This window comes from Diadema antillarum, unplaced genomic scaffold (genome assembly GCF_040938485.1).
Source record: "Diadema antillarum isolate AM-2024a unplaced genomic scaffold, OU_Dant_1.0 scf00000143, whole genome shotgun sequence".
In the NCBI taxonomy this organism is placed as follows: domain Eukaryota; kingdom Metazoa; phylum Echinodermata; class Echinoidea; order Diadematoida; family Diadematidae; genus Diadema; species Diadema antillarum.
In genome coordinates, this window is record NW_027271032.1 from 1,874,121 (window position 1) to 1,897,953 (window position 23,833).

Here is a 23,833-nt window from a genome sequence, read left to right on the forward strand (position 1 = left end):
CATTTTTTGGGCCTAAATAAGTTCTCAAATCCAGGGCAAGGATTATTTGCACTATGATTTATTTTCTTTTATTTGCAAAGGGTTGGTTTTTTTTTCACCCCGTGATGTGATCCCACCTAACATCCAAATGAACCCCGTTGAAAACCAGCTATTGCAGCTGGATATGTTTATGTGCTATCAGCCATCTGTTCAGATGGAAATGAAACAAACAAACAAACAAACAAAGGAGAAGTTTTTTTTTTATTATGTCTCATTCGAAAACAAGGCCTAAAAATACGCAAAAAGTACGAATGATAATAATGATAATTATAATGATAGTTATAATATAATAATACAATTTCATATAGCGTATTTTCAATAACAATAAACATGGGCTTTACCAGTGGGCTATTAACATTAATGAAACAAGTGAGTTTTTTATACGTTTTTCTTTTTTTTTTGTGGAAGAAGAAGAAGATGAGAGATTGCTGTTTGCGGAGAGTTTGGGGTAGTTAATTTCACAGTTTGGGGTAGTTAATTTCACAGTTTGGGAGCAGATGAAAATGCTGTATGGTTTGATGGTTCAGTGAGATACCTTGAGAGGAGCGGAGGGTGAACCGGGATGGGTGACGGATGGTTATGATTTCAGATAACTTTAGTAAGGAGGAGCGAGCCCGTGTATACATTTGAAGGTGAGCAGAAGAATTATGCAATGCCAATTCTGAAGTGACATAAACTATGAGTTAAAGGAAAATAAAGCAGTAAAATGAAAGAATACACATACTTGGACTGAAACGAAACAACACACACACACACACACCAAAAAAAAAAAAAAAAAAAAAAAAAACGGGACAAACACAGTCACGATTAACTCGTTTGTTCGTTTGTTTGCGCATTTTAACCTGTCTCTCAAGTCAAAATAAGATGAAATTACACTGTTCAAAGACTCAAACGAAACATAATAACTACATTACAAAATAGAAAAATAATCGAAAGGGAGAAATCAAAGAACTTTGTCATATTAAAGAATTTCCGGTGTAATCTCTAACAATATATATATATAAATAAATAAATATATATATATATATATATATATATATTTATATATATATATATATGTTTTAGTTATATGGTGTGTATGGAAATTCATGTAAGGAAAGATGATCCGACTGTTAGCACTGTTTGTGATGGGAAACGCTGGACCATGGGTCACCTGACGATGAGGGTGTGACAAGCGAAGTTATTAAAATAATATCGAGTTAATCAGCTATTGCATTTTACGTTGTAAATTTTAAAGACATTTTCATCGAAGATACCCAACTTGTATTTGTATCAAATTGTGCAGGTCATCTTAATTACCGCAAGGAAGTGTGTCTACTTCTCTCTCTCCCTCTCTCTCTCTCTCTCTATCTATCTATCTATCTGATATATATATATATATATATATATATATATATATATATATATATATATACCTCACCACATTTCCCACCTCTCTCCCCTCAGCGGAGTGTATCAAATTGATAGGTCGATGGGTCATAACATGAAATTGGGCCATATCCAAGAAAAGAAAAGACGGAGAAAAGGCGCGTGCGCATGACAGATACAAACTGTTTGGGTCTTCTGATCCAGCGATAGCAGCAACAAAACTGTGAAAATTCAAAGCTTTTGAAAAGATTGTCCAATTTGTCTCAACTTCACTGAAGTTTTGCTCTACTAACTTTGGAATGCATTATATCAATCCACATTTAAAGGGCCTATATAGACTTGCGTTTGGGTTTCATTCATCTTTAAATGTTTCATAATTTTCTCATTCACGGATGAAGATAAAAATCTATCCAAGAGCAGCAATCGAGCTGGGGGTGGGGAGGGTGTAAGAGGGGGATATCCTCCTCCCACACATGCATACTTTGTGTGCATACTTTGTGCGCATACTTTACAGAGGACATAAAGTATCAAGGGTAAAATTAAGACGATACGTTTTTCGTCTTATTCGAATTTGGGGAAAATGAACAGAAAAAAAATAGTTCTTTAAACGTTTTATTTGATTCCCTCTTGTATTGATTAAAAAAAACTTGAAAAGGAGGGTGTGATAGAGGGTTATATTGACCCTACCTTAACGTACCAGCCAAGATGACAATAATAGATAGAATAAAATGTGTTCCTTTTATGGCCAGTGAATCCCAGGTAAAGCTGTTTATAGAGAATTATAAATTTCTCATTTGAATGTAAAGGCCGTGTCACACCATTCCGGGCAAGCTACGCGGGCTTGTGGCGAGGAGGTAGTTTCCAGCATGTAGAAGATTTTCAGCGGGCGAACAAGAATGTTTGCAATTTTCATTCATGCCTTGTCATACCGTACGGGGAAACTTGATCTGCGGCTTGACTTGCGGGGAAACAAATTCACTCCCCGGAGCTCTCCGCAGTTGGTCCGCACCTGACAGTATCTAGCGCGTAGTTGCCCGGAGGTGCTCACGCAAGTCCGATTTAACCGGAGCCAAGTTTTGAGTATGACCAAAACTTTTTCCGGGTGAGTCGCGGGAATGCCCGTAGAGGTCCACGCAGAACGCCAGTAGGAGACCCTTAGTGGCAGTACTTCCCAGGCAATTCCCACGCAGGTACTTCGCAGTCCCGTATGCAGCCAAGATAATGAAATTCTGTGAGATTTCAGCCATTCCATTAGAGGAATTCCTTCACTGAGTTGTCAGCCCCCACGCGACTGGTACAAAGGTCACACAGTATACTCGCAAGTATAACGCGTCCAGCAAGTAAGACACATGCGCTGACTCGCACAAATTCTTTTCCGCCCTCAGGAATGTCCGGTATGCTAGAAAATCCCTACACGTAACAAACCCGATTAGCTTGCCCGGAAAGATGTGACAGGGCCTAAACACGGTTGCGGGTAAAAAAATATGCGTGCGCACCTCCGGGCGACTACTTTTGAGATACATGCTAGGTACTGTCATGTACGGATCATCTACGGGGACCTCCGGGTAGTCAAAATTGTTCTTTGCAAGTCGCACGCAAGGCTGGTGTGACACGGCCTTTAAGAAAATCATCAGTTTGTCAACATTTCTAGGTGGGCCGTGCCCCAAGTCTAACACAATGCAATAAGGCATGAAGAAAATTTAAAAGCGAATCCATTCAAAAACAGTCTAAAGAAAGTGGGTTAAATTAACAACCTTACCCCCCTTTTCAGCAGATAATTTATGAACAACCTGAATATGCACTTCGGGGGAGGAACATCCATCCATTAGTCATTTATCAGGGACCTTTGTCTGTCTCGCCTTGCCTTTTTTTTCTACAGTGTTGATCAAAATGGACGACTTATTAGGTTACAGGGATGTAGGTCACTGTAAATATCATGAGCTTTTGACATACTGCGCATCCAAGGTTAGCGTTAGTTATCTCATGGCTGATTCTTTTCACCGCAAGGAGCTGAAGGGAAAATGTTTGAACAATCCGTTGGTGTTCATGCTCCAGATCTAATTAGAAACTCCTTAAACGACCCTGATGAAGAATGATTTCAAGCAGGTCGGCCTTTCCTGCTCTATTTACCCTGTGGTTTTTTTTTTCTTGTAAGAATCGCATGTGCACATTATTGACGCGACATAGAATTAATGGTATTGCCATCCTTATACGCAAAGAAATTGTTTTTTGGTAATGTGTAAACAACGATTCGTACATACATCCATGTATCAAAATAATGTTAAGAAAAGATGGCAAAGCTTCGCGGGTCATAATGCAAGAGCCAATTAGTGTTATTATGTCGTCAGACTTTCTGAAATGACTTCCACGTCATGTTCACAAACTTTACACTGGCTAAACATGAACAGATTAATGCAGAAAGTCTGGTTATATCTTATGCACCTTCAGAGGATTGCATATAATCTTAAATTATACTGATAGATTATAAATGATATGAAAGGAAGCTTTAGATGTGATCTTGGTCAGCGGAACTAGAAAGAGAGGTGAAGGCAGGGGGTGCAGCCTATTCTACCACCACCCACGTTTGCATACACACAATTTACCTACCGATAGAGATGTATCGAGGACGACGCTTTCCCGAAATAGGATGTCCTTGATTTAAAACAAAAGAAAAGAAAAGAAAAGAAAAGAAAAAGAGAACAAAAACCGTCCATTGTTGGACTGCGTCATGTTTAATCAGATGACGAAAGGAACAGGGTGTAAAACAATTCTTTGTGATTATCCCCCCCCCCCCCCCCCTGGAAAGACGTCTCTTTCGAAATCTCCTATCGTAAGGATCTTTAGATTTGCGACGCGAACGTTTCGACGACGATTGCGATGGCCGTTCTCCTCTCTCTTGCATGCGTAATGTTGCAAAGCTTTAGATTACTAGTACGCGAAGACGCAGCCCGTAGAAAGTAAAATGGCGCCCCCATACGCTGCAGTAAAGACAATGATTAAAACATCTAGGTAAGGACATTCATTTAAGAATCTAGCCGACCTCAAGAGCAGAATTTCTTTCAGAGTGGTAAGAAAAAAAAAGAAACAAAATCAAAACAGAACAGCTGTTGGCAAAAAATACCCCCTCTACCATATTCATATAGATATGTAAGGCAAACCGGTAAAACGATGAAACAGATGCCTTCGCAACACTACCAGCAATAATAGATGGACGAACTTACTTGCAAGAGGGCCAAAATCCCGAACATTAATCTTTCACAAGGGGTTGTATCCACATCTTGCATTAAATCATTACGATCAATCATTTTAATGCATTTAGGTATACCGTATACATCACCATGTTAAAAAGTATGAAACAGTACAGAAATCATATCATCTCAAAAACATTTCAAATTGGCTATTTGTATAATTTGGATTTTGTACTATCTGGTTATCTTTTTAATCTTTAGGGGCACGATTTAGATACACAATCGATGGCAGTGATACATGTGCTGTTGAAGTAACATATTATTATTGCTATTATCATTATTGTTATTATCATTATCTTTATCATTATTATTATTATTATTGTTGTTGTTGTTGTTATTATTATTATGATTATAATCATTATCATCATCATTATCATTATTAGCACTTGTAATATACACAAAGCCCTCAATCATTAAAACCCCACATATCAAATTCATGAACGAATTCCATATAGCGAAAAGGGTCTTTTATCTATAGGCTATAATGTTTGATGAAATGAAATGAAATAGAATGATATGTACATATTGCCACCCAAACACCAAAGAAGATTAGAATTATTTTCAGCAGAGGCATTGATACAACTTGACCTTGCAGTTCATGGTTGTAAGTAAATACTATTACAGACCGCAATGTCCCTCCTTTCTCACGTCAGAGGTGTGTATCGAATTGAAAGGGCGCTGGGTCACAAGAAATCGGGTCATTTTCCAAAGGAAAAAAAAAATAAGAAAAAGAAGAAGAAGAAGCACATGCACATGCACATGACAGCGTGAGTTCTCAAACCCAAATCTTTGACTTGCCGTATATATATGAAATATTATATCTATTCCATCGTATATTAGAAAACAGTGTAGTCCTAATGCCTGCTTTAAAAAAGAGTCCTGTTTTATCGTTCAAAACGAAGAAATAAAGCTGACACTGCAGTAAAGGTAAAACCATAAATAAAAAAGACAAAAATCAAGTAGGGGGCCTACAATGTATATACATCGACTAACAAGAAAAAAAAAGAAGAAGCAAAGAGTAACTGAACAAGATGATCATGAGTCATAATCATCCTGCAAGATTATAACAAAACTTGAATTATGCTCTCATAATATTATAAAACTTTTTGCTGTAGACATGACATCTAGAATTGAGGTCGATGAGATTATACGCGTGTTTCAACATTTCGCAATATATTTGATTTGATCTGATTTGATTTATTTCTGCTTAATTCCGTTACATCAGATATGATTATGTACACGTGACAAACAGTATATCGCCACATAGTTTTTAGTACAATACAAGACAAATACAAACAGCTTATAGGGAACTTAAAGAGAAGGGTCTCCAAAATAGACAATAATGGAGGAGTAATTAGTTGATAAAATACGATCCCGGAGATCTATTTACAGGTCAGTTCATTATATTGTAAGAAGCTTAACAATATATCAGTGGAGATAGAGATCATACACTTGAATTTACACCATGTGTATAAGGCCTATGCGGTGAAGGTTATTCTACATACCGCCATGCAAAATTTCTCGATTGATCGATCGATCGATCGATGGTAGTTTTCGAATCGATGTAGCATAATTGGGTTAAGGATGGGGTCACTTCAAATGAGGTCACTGTCAGAAAAGAAAAAGAAAGAAAAGGGAATGGAGAAAACAATCATGAATAAACGAAAATTTGTTCCTTTGTTGGTCCATGGAGCCAAGTTAGCGCTGTTTACAGAGAGGGTTGGTTTTCTTTTTGATGGCAAGAAGTTCATCAATGTTTGAACACTCCTATAGGTGATAGGCCGTTCCCTAATAATTCAACACAATACCGTAAATCATAAAGAGAACTGAAAAGCGAATTCATCAAGCGTCGCAGCCCAAAGAACATTAAAGAGGCTTTCAACATGAAAATGCAATGCAGGGTGGGAACATGGCACTTATAATGCTTTAGCATTGACATTTCTTTTTTTTTTTCCTTTTTTTTTCTCAGCGGTGTTGATCAAAAAGAATTCTCAGTTTGTATAGTTCACACAGGATGTAGGTCATGGCAAACATTATCTGCTTTTATCATAATGTGCAGCCAAGGTCTGTGATAGCATTACTCTTATTCGTTTTTTCATTGCAAGAAACTGAACCGAATGTTTGAACAATTTGTGTTTGCCCATGCTCCAGATTTTAGTATAGAAACTTCTTAAACAACCCTGCCATGAAGAATGTAATATAAAGTATAGGTTACTGCTTGTAATGATGTTTACCCATTTTCATTGTACTTACCATCTTGTTGCTTTCTGCGAAAATTCCATGGATGGAGATGGTAGAGATATTTTTTTGTTAAATATTGCAATATAGCTTGCTTTTTGGTATTGTGACACAGATACAACATGTAGGCCTATATCCATGTTCTATTAGATTGAGGAAAGGTAAACCGGAAAACTTTGTGTTCTCCTGGGACAAAAGCCGACATGTGTTATTTGTCTTTAGACTTTGTCATAAATTATGACTTTCACGTCACGTCCAACAGGCGTTCTATGGTCATTTAGAACGTAATATAGTTTGGGAATCTGGCATACACCCATGCATGCATTAAAACCTGAAAGGAACAGAGATAATTATCAATACGTGTAATGCACTTATATTGTAGTCCCAGCCCATGGGTACCCGGGGATGGCCGGGACTTGCAACCAAGTTGAGCGGGGATTTCAGCATTTTTTTCGCCCGGGTTGGTCGGGAATAGACCGGGCTTTGTAGGGGGAAATTTACTTAATTTGCCCCGGTGGGCCGGGGATGTACCGGGGTGTTGTCGGGGGAAATTCAATTCTATTACGTAATACTCGTATAAGTCTTCAGAGGTTAGCATTTCCCAGGTGTTTAAGGCAGTGAAGTCACATAATGAAATTCAAAGTAGGTAAAAATTCAAGGCAGTCCCAGTTGGCTATAAATACCCGTGTCAGTGAGCAGCAAGCATCTTTTTCAAGTGTGACGGCAGTGAATTATACCAGGGAGGTGTCTCCTCCCTGCTTATACATCTCAAACTCCAATGTCGGTGACGACAAGCATCTTGGAGTGGAGGCTGAAAGCCAGTCCCTCGCAGCTGCTTGTATAAACACTTGATTATATATCTATATATACTGTCAATGGCTGTACGTATACATCCCTGTACACTGTACTGACTGCTGCATACAATTAGGTATGAATGTATTGTTGCTATATGGGAACATGTACCGAGTTTGTACTGTCTTCGAGATCAGTATGAAAGGGTACCATGGGACGTACCGCGTGTTCACATACATAAGGATTTGGGAGCACAGTCATCCCGCTTTCATCCCAGACTCTGGTCTGGCAAGACATCCAAGGATGCCAATATGAAAGGGGTATCACATTCTCAGCTCATAGCTACAGAAGTGCATGGAGTATAAAGGTCTTCAATAACAAAATCTTGTCCACGACTGACTGGACGAACGCTGGTACAGTTTGAACCTTCGCCCTTCTAACAATTGATTCCACATTAGTTCAACAATTCTCAGTTCTGCTGAGTTAGAAAGATACATGTAAATTGTGATAGTATGTGTATACCTGTATATCAGTATCTCAATTAAGAACAATGTCCTAATACGAATCAGATAAGACACAAGACCATAAATCACGTTACGTTGTGCATTGGAAAATGGCGACACATTACTCGGCCACTCGTTTAGGAGATTCGGTCCACCAAACTGATGAATTCAAACTCTAATATCAACCCAAAATGGCAATGGAGTTGCCTCTAATTATTGCTGCAATATTACTATGCCGAGTATGAACTGGTTAATGTCTAATTCTTCCTTCAAATGCACTTGAATTAAGGAACATGATTATGATTATGTCTTGAGTGGAAAAATCGGTACAAGAGGTCCATTGTATTTGATTTGTCTGTGCGCTGTCATGCTTAATCCTGCTCCAGTTAAAGCACGCAAGGTATCAAAATGATATCATACTCAAAACCTATGCCTTGCACCTTATACTAGTAGGTTCTCAAGCAAACTTTGCTCGAGTTCTTCTCCTGTTTGCGACAATGTGTGTCACCATCGATAGACACTCTCTATGCATGAGGTGTCATGACTAAAGTTTCAACCTTGTGAAAACTGTCCATCATCCTTCTTGTCCTCTTGCCCTCACTCACATAGTCAAGGCGCTAATTCCTGTAAGAGGCTTAATCAAGGAGTTCGTTCAACCCACCCCGCAGAAAAGGTTTGACCAGACAAGGTGGTAGATGGGACCTCTATGAACATCCCCAGGTAGTATATGGTTCCAAATTGTGGTGTCAGTAGAATTTTACTGGCCACTTTTCATCATGATTTGTTGGAACAAACGTAAAAGAGTCTGCGCACGCCAAGACTATTACACGCACCACTAGCACTGCTACAGGCGCCAGTGCCAGTGCTGCGTGTAGTAGTCTTAGCGCGCATATACTTTTTCTTCGATAAGCAAGGGTTTTGCCTGCAAACTAACTTTTCACGCCAAGCTGGGTTCGGTGTAGTGTAATTTCTAGCCGTTTTTATTTCGTCTTTATTTCAAGAATTCAAGCAAGCCGAGTGGGAGTGCATACCCGGTGATTGTGACGACCGAATCGCAATCACTGGGTGTGTGCTCTCACTCCACTTAGCGCAATATATACAGCGGGTTTCTGCATAATACACAAGCTGCAACTCAGAGAAATAAAGACGGAAAAAACGGCTAGAAATTAAGACTAGGGTCGGTAAACGCTTGTCGCTATTTGGGGCACTGAAAACGACAAACTCACACAATTTTTGCATTTATTTCATGAAGAATTCATCAAAACTGCATAGAACTATATATGTACATGTTGCTAGAGATGTCATCCATACAGTGGGATTCATTGTAAGTTATAATATTGTGCATGGTTATCATGGTAACCGGATGCCTAAAGGTGACTGGTAACCCCCAAAATGCCTCCTGCTGCTGCAAACATTTTTTTTTATCTTATAGATGCAATAAAAAAAGCACACAATTTCTTATTGATTTTCGTTAAAAAAGTTTTCCCTGTTGCCATGGCAACCAGTATTATCCAATCAGAATTTAGTTGTCAATAACTCAAAAACTAAAGCCCATAATTTCAAAAAGCTCAATACGCATGTCCTTCCTCTGCATAAAGTGTGCGACATCAGGTATATGTGAAGAATATTTTGAAGCATTCTCAAGTTACAGCAAAATTTGTAAGCAAAGGCATAATAAACGGCCATTGAAAGAAAGATATCATTTTCGAATAGTAAAATGCATGAAAAAGTTGCATCCGTCGTACTTTCAACACAAATTTGACTTCAACGCATAGGCAAATGTATATAGTTTTTAATAATGTATGGACACAAATTTCCCTTAAAAATAAGATGAATACAGAAAGCAAAGCCAATATTCTATAGTAGCTCTTTCGAGTATTTACAGAGCGATGGTTATTCAAAACAATCCTGGAAAAGAGCAGAGGAAAGCAATTGATTGTTTATGTTCTTAAAGGAAGTTTATTCAAGAATACCGATAAATTCCTTTCTAAAGAAGGAATATACACGTGCGCTGGATTATCCATCAAATAATTAAGCATACTTTTGTGTTCGTTAGCTATTGTAAAAAAAAAAATATATATATATATATATATATATATATATAGAATAAAATGAAATATTATGATATGTAAATTTTATTCAAAACATGCAGTGATGAATTAATGCTGAGGAGAGAATGAGGGAAAAATCTTGGGGGTCTTTTCCCTTTTTATCCAGACTAATTTTACAGTGTAGAGCTCATCTACAATGACTGATGTGCACGAAAGGCAAAAGAAACAAACCTGTCTAAATTCCAGATATTTTTGGGAGTTACCAATCACCTGTAGGCATCCGGTTACCATGGTAACCATGCACAATATTATACCTTACAATGTATCCCATTGTATTGCTGACATCTCTAGCAACATGTACATATATAGTTTTAAGGCGTTTCGATGAATCCTTCGTGAAATAAATGCAAAAACTGTGATAATTTTGTCATTTTCAGTGCCCCAATAGCGACAAGCGTTACCGACCCTAGTCTTAATTTCTAGCTGTTTTCATTTCGCCTTTATTTCTCTGAGTTACAGCTTGTGTATTGTGCAGAAGCCCGCTGTATTGCGCTAAGCCGAGTGAGGGTGCATGCTCAATGATTGCCACAAAAAACGGTTCGGGCGTCACAATCGCTGGGTATGCACTCTCACATGGCTTGCTTCAACTCGGAGAAATAAAGACGAAATAAAAACGTCTGGAAACTACACTACACCGACCCCAGCTTAGCGTGAAAAGTTAGTTTGCACGCAAAAACCGATGTTTGTCGCGGAAAAAGTCTTTGTACGCTAAGACTATAACACGCACCACTGGCATTGGCGCCTGTAGTAGTGCTAGTGGTACGTGTAGTAGTCTTAGTGTGCGCAGACGCTTCCTCTAAGAATATGGTCATGTCGCAACTAAAATGGCCTGTAAAATTTCATTGATACCACAATTTGATATCTCATACTACCTAGGGGTGTTCCAGAGGGTCCAACCGACCACCCCATGCAGTCAAACCTTTTCTGCGGGGTGGGTTGAACGAAGTCATTTTTTCTGGGTCGCTGCGCCTGGACTAACAAGAATGCCACTGGACTGACTTCTGTACGGAACTTTGAACATGCTAACCTCTGAAGACTTATACGAGTATTACGTAATAGAATTCCTAAATTATACAAGTAATAAGAAGTATAATTAGAATTCTATTAGTAATAATGAAGTATAAGTCGAAGAGGTTCCCACCCAGCATCTCATTTAATCGATACTCTTCAGTTCTGAACCCTCCCTTTCCAACACTGTACAGAAGTCAAAACTGCTGGGCCCTACTGTATACTGATGTTCTGCTTATCAATTGCTTGACATGAGATGTCCATACGTATAAGAATGCTCCGTACCTTTGGAACATCAATGATTGTGCTTTATTTATTGCTTGTCTGTATGATGAGAAGGACCAGTGAGCTACGTAGCCAATAGGAAGCGCTGAAATGAGTCACATGTGCTTTGGTTACTCAGTCCCATTGCACTGCGTGTTAAATCCTATTGCCGATCGTCTGTGCGCGCGGCGGCTCCTTTGAATTGCATGCATACGCGCTGTCAATCCTGTAAACAACTTCTCTACTAGTTCGGGCTGCCGGATGCCGGCCGGCCGGCCGGCCTTTCTTCCCTTGTGCATAACATGTGTGGCGTACGTATCATACGTACAGTGTACAGTAGACCAAGCGTTGTGGGACCGGACGCGTACGTGGAGTCACTTTAAAGGGCAAATCCAACGATTTAGCAGGTTAATTCTCACGCTGTTTTCAGAGTATGTTGTCTAGTAGGCCTATATGAGGAGTCTATATCAAGTCTTTAAGGTAAAGGGTGCATATTCTATGTAAAATAAGTAAGTTTTCATGCGGGAACTTAAGTGTCCGGAAACCCAACCCCCCATCATACTTATAATTATGTGCGGGAGTTCCGAGTGCGACGTGCGTAAATGTTTGGGACGAACATCTTCGGACGTCTTGACCCACAAAGGTACGTGAAAAACGCTGGAAAATGCTGTTAGTTTTCGAATTTTCGACCCATTTTATAAAACAAATGATACACAGGATCATTTCGTGGCATTAGTGGATACACTAACGCACTCTATCCTGTGCATCATTTGTATAGCATTGCACCCAATACTGGTGTTGCTGGTCTGTCTGAAGCCGTATTCTCTTTGAAAAGATGCTTGCTGCTCACTGACTCGGGTATTTATAGCCAACTGGGACTGCCTGGAATTTTTACCTACTTTGAATTTCATTATGTGACTTCACTGCCTTAAACACCTGGGAAATGCTAACCTCTTCGACTTATACTTCATTATTACTAATAGAATTCTAATTATACTTCTTATTACTAATTGTATAATTTAGGAATTATTTTGCCCCGATGGGTCGGGAATGGACCGGGCTTTGTCGGGGGAGATTCACTTTTGCCCCGGTGGGTGGGGAATAAACCGGGGCTTGTCGGGGGAAATTCGCTCCAACCAAATGGCAGGCATTTGGGGCAGAAATTTTGGCCGGGATTGAGCCAGATTTTGCTTGAGAGTTGACCATGACTTGTACCATTTCCAGTACGGTAATGTGACCATAAATTATTTCGCTTGACTAGCGATTCCCCGCTATTGAGGACTCGGTAACATTGCACAAAAGACGCCTAAACGCATGAATCACGTAAGAAAATAGAGCCTAGCGCGAAACATGTGCGATTTGCGCATTTCATGAATTTTTCTGACGTGGAACCTTCGATCGTACTGTCCGCGGATGTGCGCCGGATCGGCGCTTTACGCGATTCCATGCGGGCTCGGTCACACTGCCCAAAAGTTGCGTAATCGCATAAATCACGTAAGAAATTTGGTTTTGCGTGCTTGTCCGTCGAGAATTTGACCATTTTCGCTGATTTAAGCAATGAAAAATCACCGATGAATTACGCAAGAACTACGGAAAGGTCACGCAAGAACTACGGAAAGATCACGCAACAATCATACGTGAGTTGTTAGTGATACATTAGTGATTCATCGATCAGTATTTCGTAAGTATTACATGCGCTTATTTGCGTGTTCTGTTAGAGATACATAGGCCTACGCCAATATTTTTCAATGATTTTCAGTTATACGTAGGTGATACAAGCGCGAAACATGCGTCATTATTTATGTCTGCTAATCGTCAGTGGAGAGTCGTTGGTGAACGCGACAGCGGCAACAATCGCTGATATTCCACGCATTTTTCGCGCATTGTTCGCGTAAGAACCACGCAAACTACGCAAAAATTACGTAAAACAGCGCAATAATGCGTAAACTTTTACGCGAAGCAGAGTTTTGAGCTCCTCAAAACCCGGAATTGCGTAAAGCGCCGATCCGGCGCGCATCGGCTGACAACTACGAAGGTTCCACGTTGTAGACCCCTAGACTTACGACAAACTCATGAAATGCGCACTGGATTGCGCATGTATCACGTAAAAGGCTCGAATTTCTTACTGATTCATGCGTTTACGCGACTTTTGGGCAGCGTGACAGGTGAGGTCCTCAAAGGCCAGGTTTTTGAGCAGCTCAAAATTCGGCTTCGCGTACAAGTTTAGGCAGTATTCCGCTGTTTTACGTAATTTTTGCGTAGTTTGCGTTGTTCTTACGCGAAAAACGAGCGAAATACAAATTGTATATATATATAATGTCAGAAGACTTCGCGATGGTTAAGGCTTGAGATGCCAACCTAATAAAAGGGTCATGAATAGGCGTAACTTGAAAGTAAAAGTTGTCTAATCCTCCCCCCCCCCTCCCACATGAAAGTTAAAAGGTTGAATACCTTTTTCTGCGGAGATGAACTTGAGACCTTGAATTCACAGTGTAATTCATGAATGGTTCATCAGATTAAAGAATGAAATAAATACCACAATATTTTCGCTCATCCCCCCCCCCACCCCCCGCCTCTTCACAGATGTTTATCAAACTAATGGAGCCCTGCAAAACATGGGTCGTACAGAATTGGGTCACAGTCATTGTCAAAGAAAGAAACAATTACACGAAGAGAAGAGCACATTTTTTGGGCCTAAGTAAGTTCTCAAATCCAGGGCAAGGATTATTTGCACTATGATTTATTTTCTTTTATTTGCAAAGGGTTGGTTTTTTTTTCACCCCGTGATGTGATCCCACCTAACATCCAAATGAACCCCGTTGAAAACCAGCTATTGCAGCTGGATATGTTTATGTGCTATCAACCATCTGTTCAGATGGAAATGAAACAAACAAACAAAGAAGAAGTTTTGTTTTTAATTCTGTCTCATTCGAAAACAATTGGGCCTACAAATATGAAAAAAGTATATGAACAATAATGATGATAATAATAATAACGATAATAATGCAATTCATAATAGCGTATTTTCAATAATCGTACATGTTCAAATGAGCTTTACCATCAAGTGGGATATTAATGTTAATGAAACAAGTGAGTCTTTATACGTTTTTCTTTTTCTTTTCTTTTCTTTTTGAAGGTGATGAGAGATTGCTATTTGCGGAGAGTTTGGGGTAGTTAATTCCACAGTTTGGGAGCAGCAGATGAAAATGCTTTATCACCAAGTGTGGCCAGCATCTTGGAAGTTGGGTGATTCAGTGTGATACCTTGTGAGGAGCGGAGGGTGTACCGGGATGGGTGACGGATGGTTATGAGCTCGGATAAGACAGTAAGGAACAGCGAGACCGTAGATACATTTTAAGGTGAGCAGAAGAATATGCAATGCCAATAGAAGTGACATAAACCATGAGTTAAAAGAAAATAAAGCAGTTGAATGAAAGAATACACATACTTGGGCTGAAACGAAACAACACCACACACACACACAAACAAAAAAAAAAACCCGGGACAGACACAGTCAAGATTAACTCGTTTGTTTCGTTTGTTTGCGCATTAGCCTGTCTCTCAAGTCAAAATAAAATGAAATGACACTGTTCAAAGACTCAAACGAAACATAATAACTACATTACAAAATATCAAAATAATCTAAAGGGAAAATTCAAAGAACGTTGTTATATTAATGAATTTCCGGTGTAATCTCTCCCTCTCTCTCTCTCTCTCTCCCTCTCACTCTCTTTCAAAAAAAAATGTTTTAGCTATGGTGTGCTTGGAAATTCATGTAAGGAAAGATGATCCGACTGTTAGCACTGTTTGTGATGGGAAACGCTGGACCATGGGTCACCTGACGATGAGGGCGTGTCAAGCAAAGTTATTAAAATGATATCGAGTTAAAAGACATTTTCATCGAAGATACACAACTTGAATTTGTATCATATTGTGTAGGTCATCTAAATTACCGCAAGGATAAAAGTGTGTCTAATTCTCTCTCTCTTTCTGTCTTTCTCTCTTTCTCTCTCTCTCTCTCTTCCTCTATCCATCCATCTATCTGTCTGTCTGTCTGTCTGTTTGTCTATCTATCTGTGTCTCTCTCGACTGTGTTCATCAAATTGTCGCACCATCTCGACGATTCGAATGGACATGGGATCACTGCAGAAAAGAAAGAAAGAAAAAGAAAATGGAGAAAACAAAAATGAACCAAAGAAAATGTATTCCTTTGTTGGTCCTTGGATCCAGGAGAGGATTAAGTTTCTTTGTGATTGCAAGAATTATTATCATCAATGTTACTTCTGGGTGGGCCGTGCCCAAAATTTAACACAGTACAAAGAGAGTTAAAAAGTGAATTCATCAAACATCGCAGCCTGAAGACACACACACACACACACACACACACACACACACACACACACACACACACACACACACACACACACACATACACACACACACACACACACACACACATACTGTACATACATACACACACAAATGGGTTAAGACGCTTGTCATCGGATATGAACAACTTGAATATGCAACACAAACCTCCTGACATTGTATTCTCTTCGTGTCCCCCTTTTTTTTTCTCAAGGCTTTTAATCAAAATGAATGTCTCACTATAGGTTACACATTATAGACCGCTCTGAATATTGCGTGTTTTTGTCATACTGTGCATCCAAGGTTAGCATTAGTTGTCGCATGATCGATTGTTTTCACTATACGAAAAACTGATGCGAATGTTTGAACTATCCGTGGTTGTCTATGCTCCAGATCTTATACATCAGAAACTTTTTAAACGGTCCTGAAAAATAATTTCCCATGAGCATGCATGTCAGATTTCCTACCCTGTCTGGGCCTAAACCCATTTTGCTTTAGTCTGCAAATAGGTCCTACCACGTGTGTATATTTCACATGGCATGTAATAATGAAGATATTGTCATCTTTATGCCCCAAAACCTTGACATTGACTATGTGTAATTTGTATAGATAAGACGCATGAGTCACATATCAAGAAAAGATAAACGACAAAGCTTTGCGGATTCTGATTTCTTCTCACATTACGCAAGCTGGTATTATTATTGTTTTCTGTCTTACCACTCTCGAAAATGATTTTGCACGTCACGTCTAAAACACTTTCAACGAATGATGTTCGTTATTCCGAAGCTTCGTTTAGATGAAGTTATAAGGTTTGTTATTCAAAGAAAAACATCAAAAAATAGTGGATGTTTACAAGTAAACACTATACCTCAACACATTTCCCACCTCTCTCCCCTCAGGGGAGTGTATCAAATTGATAGGGCGATGGGTCATATGAAACTGGGTCATATCCAAGAAAAGAAAAGACGGAGAAAAGGCGCATGCGCATGACAGATACAAACTGTTTGGGTCTTCTGATCCAGCGATGGCAGTTAACAAAACTGTAAAAATTCAAAGCTTTTGAAAAGATTGTCCAATTTCTCTCAACTTCACTGATGTGTTCTACTAACTTTGGCATGCATTATTTCAATTCACATTTAAAGGGTCTATAGACTTGTGTTTGGGTTTCATTCATTTCATTCATTTCATAATTTTCGCACTGATGAAGATAAAAATCTATCCAAGAGCAGCAATCGAGCTGAGGGTAGGGAGGGTGTAAGAGGGGGATATACTCCTCTCACTCATGCATACTTTGTGTGCATACTTTGTGCGCATATCTCAAAGGATATAAAGTATCGAGGGTAAAATTAAGACGATACGTTTTTCATCTTATTCAAATTTGGGGAAAATGAACAGAGAAAAAAAACCAGTTCTTCAAATGTTTTATATGATTCCCTCACTTATTGATCAAAAAATTTGAAAAGGAGGGTGTGATAGAGGGTTATATTGACCCTACCTTAACGTACCAGCCGAGATGACAATAGTGAACAAAATAAAATGTGTGCCTTTTAAGGTCAGTGAATCCCAGGTAAAGCTGTTTATAGAGAATTAATTAATTTCTCATTTGAATGCAAGAAAATCCTCAGTTTGTGAACATTTCTAGGTGGGCCGTGCCCCAAATCTAACACAATGCAATGAGTCATGAAGACAAACTTTTCAAAGCGAATTCATAAAAAAAAGCAGTATAAAGAAAGTGGGTTAACACCCTTACCCCCCTTTTCAGCAGATATGAACCTGAATAATTATGCACTTCGGGGTAGGAACATCCATCCATTGGTTATTTATCTGGGACTTTTGACTGTCTCGCCTTGCCTTTTTTTTTTCCACAGTGTTGATCAAAATGGACGACTTATTAGGTTACAGAGATGTAGGTCACTGTAAATATCATGAGCTTTTAACATACTGCGCATCCAAGGTTAGCGTTAGTTATCTCATGGCTGATTCTTTTCACAGCAAGGAGCTGAAGGGAAAATGTTTGAACAATCCGTTGGTGTTCATGCTCCAGATCTATAATTTGAAACTCCTTAAACGACCCTGAGGAGGAATGATTTCAAGCAGGTCGGCCTTTCCTGCTCTATGTACTCTGCTTTATCTTTTTTTTTAGGGGGGGGGGGGGTAGGCATCGCATGTGCACATTATTGACGCGACATAGAATTAATGGTATTGCCATCCTTATACGCAAAGAAATTGTTTTTTGGTAATGTGTAAACAACGATTCGTACATACATCCATGTATCAAAATAATGTTAAGAAAAGATGGCAAAGCTTCGCGGGTCATAATGCAAGAGCCAATTAGTGTTATTATGTCGTCAGACTTTCTGAAATGATTTTCCATGTCATGTTCACAAACTTTGCACTGGTTATATTAACAGATTAGTGCAGAAAGTCGGGTTACATCTTATGCAACTTCAGAGAAATGTATTGTCTTGAATATATACTAATAGATTATAAATGAAACGAAAGGAAGCTTTAGACGTGATCTTGGTCAGCGGAACTAGAAAGAGAGGTGAAGGCAGGGCTGCAGCCCCCCCCCCCCCCCTCTCCGTTTGCATACACACACTTTACCTGAAAGAAATACCCAAAAGAGGATGCCCTTGATTAAAAAAAGAAAAAGAGAACAAAAACCGTTCATTGTTCAACTGCGTCATGTTTAATCAGACGACGAAAGGAACAGGGTGTAAAACAATTCTTTGTGATTATCCCCCTGGAAAGACGTCTCTTTCGAAATCTCTTATCGTAAGGATCTTTAGATTTGCGACGCGAACGTTTCGACGACGATTCCATGCGGTGGCCGTTCTCCTCTCACTTGCATGCGTCGTGTTGCAAAGCTTTAGATTACGCGAAGACGCTGCCCGTATATAGAAAGTAACATGGCGCCCCCATACGCGTAAAATATCTAGGTATGATAAGGACATCCATCTAAAAATCTAGCCAACCTCAAAAGCAGAATTTCTTTCAGAGTGGTAAGAGAAAAAAAAAATTAAAACAGAACAGCTGTTCGCAAAAAATATCCCCCCTCTACCATATCCATATAGATATGTACAAGGAAACCGGTGAAACGAGGGAACAGATGCCTTCGCAACATCAGCAATTATAGATGGACGAACTTACTTGCACGAGGGCCAAAATCCCGGGAGCATCCCACGAGACCGACACCCACGAGTCATACGGTCCACGAGACCGACATCAATATTAGATTCATGAGTCATACAGCCCACGAGTTATACGGCTCAGGAGTCATACAGCCCATGAGTTCGACACTACGCACAAAAGGCTCATGAGACCGACACTAAGCAAACATAGCCCACGAGACCGACACTAAGCAATAAAGGCTCATGAGACCGACACTAAGCAAAGAAAGCCCACGAGACCGACAGTAAGCAAAAAAGGCCCACGAGACCGACAATAAGCTAAAAAGGCTCACGAGACCGACACTAAGCAAAGAAAGCCTACGAGACCGACAGTAGGCAAAGAAGGCCCACGAGACCGACAGGATAAACAGCGCCATCTACATGTCAATCACCTGTACAGGGTGTTCCATGAACGGAAAAATAACATACTGGCGGGTGTAATTTTGTAACGCTATCAATTGAAAGATGTTGACCATCTACATAATTATGAACGTCATCGAATATGTATTTCTACATAGTTACTTCTGGGGAGGGGGGGGGGGCAAGTTTTTGATTGCAAGAAGTTCATCCATGTTTGAACACTCCTATTTTATGGGCCGTTCCCTAATAATTCAACACAATAACGTAAATCATAAAGAGAACTGAAAAGCGAATTCATCAAGAGTCGCAGCCCAAAGAAGATTAAAGAGGCTTTCAACATGAAAATGCAATGCAGGGTGGGAACATGGCACGTATAATACTTTATCATTGGCATTTCTTCCCCCCCCCCCTTTTTTTTTTTTCTCAGCGGTGTTGATCAAAAAGAATTCTCAGTTTGTATAGTTCACACAGGATGTAGGTCATGGTAAACATTATCTGCTTTTATCATAATGTGCAGCCAAGGTCTGTAGCGTTACTCTCATTCATTCATTCACTCTCAACACAGCAACTTCTGAAACAGCCCTGCCATGAAAAATGCAATATAAAGTAGGTTACAGAGTTTCCTGCTTATACTGTTTACCCATTTTCATTGTTTTTTACTATCTTGTTGCTTTCTGCGAAAATTCCATGGATGGAGATAGTAGAGTTTTTTTAATATATATATCGCAATATAGCTTGCTTTTTAGTATCGGGACACAGATATAACATGTAGGCCTATATCCATGTTTTATTATATTGAGGAAAGGTAAACCGGAAAACTTTTTGTTCTCCTAGGACAAAAGCGGACATTGTGTTATTCTGTCTTTAGACTTTCTCATAACGATAACTTTCACGTCACGTCCAACAGGCGTTTTATGGTCAATTAGAACGTAATATAGTTTGGGAATCTGGCATACACCCATGCATGCATTGAAACCTGAAAGGAACAGAGATAATTATCAATACGTGTAAAGAATGAAACGGGGTCATCCCATGAGAACGACACAAACAAGTCGTACAGCCATGGAGTTCGACATTGGAAAAAAAGGTCCATGATTAATCATCAAGCCCACAAGTCAAAATTTGTGAGCTCGACGCTATAGGCAAAAAAGGCCCACTGGTTCGACACTGATACAGGCAAACTAGACCCACGTGTTTGACATTGCGGGGAAGAAAGGCACCACGGGGCTCAATGTGTCAGTTTTAGGGGCCTTTTTTGTTCAGTGTCGAACTCGTGGGCATTGTTTGCCCACATAGCGTTGGACTCGTGGGCCTTATTTGATGTCTAGTATCATGTGAGACTCATGGGCCGTTAACGCGATTTGCCCAGTGTCTATAGCTCATGGGCTATATGAGTCGTGGGCTGCTTATGACTCGTTGGTGTCAAACTCTTGACGTTCACCAGAAAGATGTTCGTGGTCATGGCCATGCACAACTGTGAGGAGGGGAGAGGGTTAATGGGGATTGCAGCCTCCCTCCCCCCCCCCCTTCCGTTGTAGTCTTCCTCCACGTATATCCACCCTCACTCAATCTGTATATGCGCATCTACACTTTGGCTGAAAATCAATACATTTAAAATCGGGAAAATAAGATATTCAGTTGCTCTTACTATTAAAAGCTGGTAAGATTGGTATATTCAGCGTACTAAAAGTGTTGCCATCGCGAACACTAAGATCCTGTTCGTGTTTATGGCCGTGCGAAACACAGTACATGTGTATTAGTAGGTGATGCATCATATGCCTATTTCGCGAGACTCGCAGCCTAACTTGTGTCTAACACTTAAGAGGCTACCCTATAAGGGGCCTAACTGATGATATAGATAAAGCCACTCACGGTGATTTATTCCTCCAGGGGTCAACAAACTATCAAGCACCTCGTGTCTCTAAAAAAAAAAAAAAAAAATGTGAGAGAAAACCTAATGAGACAGAGTATTATCAATAAATACTGCAGTTCGAAACATCTTCATGACCTTCATGCATACCAGACTAATATGCAAATTTATCAATATTAGATATGCGAATTCGGTACGCAGTAAGGACGGATGCTCATGAGAACAATCATTTATCATAACATTATTCATCAAAGCATGGAATGGAACATTACAAACTGAAGCCCAACAAATATGAAGTTTGAAGTTTGAAGTTTTTATTAGCAACAACAATTGAGCATGCACATTTTCAATCATAACATTATTGTATAATTACATACATATGTGAAAAAAAATACTTATCACTCCTTTACAATACATAATTAAAGGATGACATTTGAGATTTATATTTAAATATGATACGTGTAGCATAATTCTACAAAGTTATTGTTAACAAGGGAACCAAAAGTTAGCACAAGTGCTAGTCGAGATTGGTCACCTTGATCTTCATACTAAAAAGCTAAACACAAAAGAAAAAATTATTTCATGGTTAGTTGAAATGGCTGTTAATATTTATACAATGTACATCATTCATTTTCTAACACAGAAAACTAATCATACTTGCTACTGTATAATATCTATCAGAGTAGGAAATCTAAAAGGCATTTACGAAATGTAGATCTTTTGCTTTGTTCACGCATTTCTCGTGGCAATGTGTTCCAAAGTTTTGGTCCTAAGTAAGAAATCGAAAATTGTCCCTGTGTGGTTCTAGATTTTGGTAAGTACAACATTCTTTTTTCATTTGTTCTTGTCCTGTAAGTATGATGCACAATTTGGCAATATTCATACAGTGGGTGCGGAAAAGTTCCATTGCAGAGATCGTACATAAATGTTAAAACTGAAAACTTATGTAACCTAACAACATCTAGAAGTTTGAATCGTTGGAACAATGGCTCTGAATGCGTTCGTAAAGTCGAAAATGTTATAGCTCTCAGAGCCATTTTTTGAGAAATATGTATACAATTTAGGTGAGATTTATAAGTACTGCCCCATACCTCAATACCATATAATATGTGTGGTTGTATAAAAGATTTATACAAAATCACAAGAATGCGGAATATATACTGTCTTAATTTATACAATACACCTACTTTCCTTCGAACACATTTATTTACCAATTGAATGTGAGGTTTCCAAGTAAGATGACAGTCAATCTGAGTTCCGATGAAGGATGCAGCACTCACTTCATCAATGTCTGTGTCAGATAGTTTTATTGCACCCCTCATCGCAACTATCTGGCGTTTTCTTCTTATTACCATACAATTTGTTTTATTTAAATTGATTGTAATTTCATTGGCATTGCACCAAGTTTGAACTTTGTGCAGGTTTTCATTTACTTCATTCACATCTATTTCTTTTTGGCGAGCAGCATAAGTATGAAAAATATTTGAGTCGTCAGCAAACAATCTGAATTTAAAGAAAGAGCAAGAGCGTGGCAAATCATTTATAAATATCAAAAAGAGTGTAGGCCCCAAAACTGACCCTTGCGGGACACCACAAGTTATAGTCTTCGGTGTCGAGACCATTCCTCTATAAGATAGCAGTTGAGATCTGTTGGACAGATAATCAGCAAACCATTGAAGTGGAATTCCACGAATACCATAATGGCCCAGTTTACATAGAAGAATATCATGATTTATCGTATCAAAAGCCTTTTTAAAATCTATAAAAAGTAACAATACTTCTTAAGAGCGTGTAAGCAAATCAAAATTTACTGACTTTCATGTTCCAAGTCCACTTCCGAAGAACCATCATAACTCTTGTTTTTCTGATATTATTCCATTGGAAACCCAACTTGATAATGCATGGAATTACTTAGTACACACATTCCTTCATTATTATGTCAGAGCGTTTAGCGGCAACGACTAATACCTTGCACGCTTTCTAGTGCCATGTATCTGCAAGCTAGAAGAAAGAGACATGAGGCATATATAAAGAGAAAGAAGAAGAAAAAACATAGAAGAGGATATATAAGGAGGAGGAAGATTTAAAAAAAAAATACTGATTGATAGATAGATCGACGCAAATTCCTCTACAGACTTAATACTCTCTCAACGTAAGTGGCGCTGGTGCAAAATTGGGAATATTGGTTGTGGGAACTTTTCGTGGCCCAGACATTGCGTAATGCACGTACCCATACACTCGGCAAGCTCGTTAATGAGCTGACTGCACCGTATGTGGGTAAGTGGCGCTACATTGGTATTGCCAGGCCGGTAGACTGGTCAGGGCTGGCATTGAGTTTACGCTGATGCTTGTGAAGCCGTCGTGGGAATGAGATTTCACAGATATATGCCTGAAAGAAATAGCGTTCGATGCCTCAGATGACCGTGCATTGTGGGAATACGGTAAGTAACCGCGGAAAATATATCATATGGTATAGACTAGTGTCTATAGCTCA

At 39.2% G+C, this 23,833-nt stretch overlaps 1 protein-coding gene across 1 annotated transcript in view; it reads left to right on the forward strand.

The window, feature by feature from the left end:
- Window positions 1–23,684: 23,684 nt before the first annotated feature.
- The window catches only part of LOC139721459 (WD repeat-containing protein 89-like), a 146,895-nt gene continuing 146,746 nt past the window's right edge, over window positions 23,685–23,833 (forward strand). The window contains exon 1 of the mRNA XM_071632775.1: window positions 23,685–23,780. The gene's annotated coding sequence lies outside the window, so the exon portion shown is untranslated. The remainder of the gene's footprint in view (window positions 23,781–23,833) is intronic.